Here is a 3,220-nt window from a genome sequence, read left to right as displayed (position 1 = left end):
TATATATATATATATATATATATATGTATATATGTATGTATATATACGCAGTGAGGGAAATAAGTATTTGAACACCCTGCGACTTTGCAAGTTCTCCCACTTAGAAATCATGGAAGGGTCTGAAATTTTCATCTTAGGTGCATGTCCACTGTGAGAGACAGAATCTTAAAAAAAAAAAAATCTGGAAATCACAATGTATGATTTTTTTTTAAAATAATTTATTTGTGTGTTACTGCTGCAAATAAGTATTTGAACACCTGCTACTCATCAACAATTTTTGCCCTCAAAGACCTGTTAGTCCGCCTCTAAAAAGTCCACCTCCACTTATTATTCTAAATTAGAAGCACCTGTTTGATGTTGTTAGCTGCATAAAGACACCTGTCCACCCACACAATCTGTAAGACTCCAACTACTAACATGGCTAAGACCAAAGAGCTGTCCAAAGACACCAGAGACAAAATTGTAGACCTCCACAAGCTGGAAAGGGCTACGGGGCAATTGCCAAGCAGCTTAGTGAAAAAAGATCAACTGTTGGAGCAATTATTAGAAAATGGAAGAAGCTAAACATGACTGACAATCTCCATCAGACTGGGGCTACATGCAAGATCTCACCTTGTGGCGTATCATTGATCCTAAGAAAGGTGAGGAATCAGCCCAGAACTACACGGGAGGAGCTGGTCAATGACCTGAAGAGAGCTGGCACCACTGTTTCCATGGTTACTGTGGGTAATACACTAAGACGTCATAGTTTAAAGTCATGCATGGCACGGAAGGTTCCCCTGCTTAAATCAGCACACGTCCAGGCCTGTCTTGTTTACCCATGACCATTTCGATGATCCAGAGGAGTCATGGGAGAAAGTTATGTGGTCAGATGAGACCAAAATAGAACTTTTTGGTCTTAATTCTGCTCGCCGTGTTTGGAGGATGAAGAATGATGAGTACCATCCCAAAAAACACCATCCCTACTGTAAAGCATGGGGCGTTTTTCTGCACATGGGACAGGACGACTGCACTGTATTAAGGAGAGGATGACTGGGGCCATGTATTGTGAGATTTTTGGGAACAACCTCCTTCCCTCAAAGGAGGAGTGGCTCCGTAAGAAGCATATCAAGGTTCTGGAGTGGCCTAGCCTGTCTCCAGACCTAAACCCTAAAAAAATCTTTGGAGGGAACTCAAACTCCGGGTTTCTCAGCAACAGCCCAGAAACCTGGCTGATCTAGACAAGGTCTGTGTGGAGGAATGGGACAAAATCCCTGCTGCAGTGTGTGCAGACCTGGTGAAAAACTACAGGAAACGTTTGACCTCTGTAACTGCAAACAAAGGCTACTGTACCAAATATTAACATTGATTTTCACAGGGGTTCAAATTTGCAGCAGTAACACACAAATAAATTATTAAAAAAATCATGCATAGTGATTTCCAGATTTTTTTTTTTTTTTTAGATTATGTCTCTCACAGTGGACATGCACCTAAGATGAAAATTTCAGACCCCTCCATGATTTCAAAGTGGGAGGAATTGCAAAGTCGCAGGGTGTTCAAATACTTATTTTCCTCACTGTATATATATATATATATATATATATATATATATATATATATATATATATATATACAGACCCTTTCTAAAAAATTAGAATATCATGGAAAAGCTGTTTAACTTCCATAATTCCATTCAAAAAGTTTACCTTTAATAGATGACAGATTCAGGGCCCACAATTTAAACTATTTCAAATATTTACTTTATTTTTTTTATTTTTTTTGCGTAATTTGGACTTCCAGTTCATGAAACCCACGAAAACAGGAGTTCAAAAAATTAGAATGCTGTGGAGAAATCAGCCCAAATGTTGCAGGACATGAATGTTTTAAACTGAGTGTGACACACTAATCATCTACTAAGCTCAAAGCACCTGCACAGGTTTCCCCAGGTGTCAGTAAATTGCTTCAGTTTTGTTCAATTGTCTCAGTTTGGTTCAATATGGGGAAGACTGCAGACATAACTGGCCAGAAGACCATCATTGATACCCTCCATAGGATGGGTAAGCCACAAAAGTTCATAGCTAAGGAGGCTGGCTGTTCACAGAGTGCTGTGTCCAAACATATCAATGGAAAGTCTAGTGAAAAGCAAAATGTGCTGGAGAAGATACACCAGCAAAAGAGATGACCGTGGGCTTCAGCAGATTATCAAACAGAGAAGATTCCAGAATCTGTCAGAGATCCAGAAAGAAATTCTTCAGTTAATTCCTTGTTCCTATATTTTGCTTTTGTAAAAAGGGCTGTGGTAGCTCGGCCTATCAGTGCTGCGGTCTTGTAATCCTGAGGCTGTGAGTTTGAACACAGTTTGTTCCAGGAAGGGCATCTGGCGCAAAACGCTTTCCAAATTTTTTAATGGAGTTCACTCGCTGTGGCTTCCCCTGCAGAAGGGAGCAATAAAATAAAGAAAATCATCATATTTTTCTTTTGTACTGTTAGTCATTACTACATAAAATGGTTATTAAAATTATTATAATTTTAAGTAAAAAAACTATATACTGTATATTATTTTAAACATAATGAAAATTGTCAATGATCAGAAATGTTTTTAATGGGTCATTGTGTTGTTATGAGCCTTACAAAATCCTTCTGTGGTGAGATATTTATTAACACTCATTATGGGGGGTTATTCTTTCACTTGAAGCAGCTGCAGTTAATTATATTTACTGACAAGAAATGAACAGCTAATCTTGTTCAATTAAAAGACAATTTTAAAGGATTTAGGTGAATGTATGTACAGCATGTGACCTGAACCTGTCTGTATAATTTTGACTCATATTAAGTTCATGAATACTCACAATAAATTTGAATTTGTGCACTCAGCTCTTGTATTTAGAAATCATTGATCTTGTATGTTGTGTACTTATTCCTCTCTTAAAAATAACTGTTTTAATAAATTACTAAAAGCCCCAAATCAGTTTGTCATTCGTCCCTATGGCCAATGGATGTAAACTGACTGCAAATTAAATTTAGACTTTAATTGAAACATAATGTTTAGTCTTGAATTCTTTGTCAAAAACAGCTGGAAGTACATATTGTAGGTCATGTTGTAAGTGGGAAACCAGAAGCGTTGACTGTTTTACAGCTATGATTATACTGTAGTGCATAATTTCCCCCTTATGTATGATGTGCGTGTGCGTGTTTGTGTGTGTGTGTGTGTGTGTGTGTGTGTGTGTGTGTGTGTGTGTGT

The 3,220-nt window shown here is 37.7% G+C and overlaps 2 protein-coding genes across 2 annotated transcripts in view; one reads left to right on the top strand and one right to left on the bottom strand.

Annotated features, from left to right (window-relative positions):
• The window catches only part of LOC119413748, an 880,117-nt gene that overhangs the window by 467,427 nt on the left and 409,470 nt on the right, over positions 1-3,220 (bottom strand). The window lies entirely within an intron of this gene.
• Positions 1-3,220, top strand: part of fbxw4 (F-box and WD repeat domain containing 4) — a 137,266-nt gene that overhangs the window by 79,808 nt on the left and 54,238 nt on the right. The gene's annotated exons all lie outside the window — the stretch shown is intronic.

This window comes from Nematolebias whitei, chromosome 1 (assembly GCF_014905685.2).
Source record: "Nematolebias whitei isolate Nwh7 chromosome 1, NemWhi1, whole genome shotgun sequence".
NCBI classification, from domain to species: domain Eukaryota; kingdom Metazoa; phylum Chordata; class Actinopteri; order Cyprinodontiformes; family Rivulidae; genus Nematolebias; species Nematolebias whitei.
This window is presented reverse-complemented; position numbering and strand designations above follow the sequence as displayed.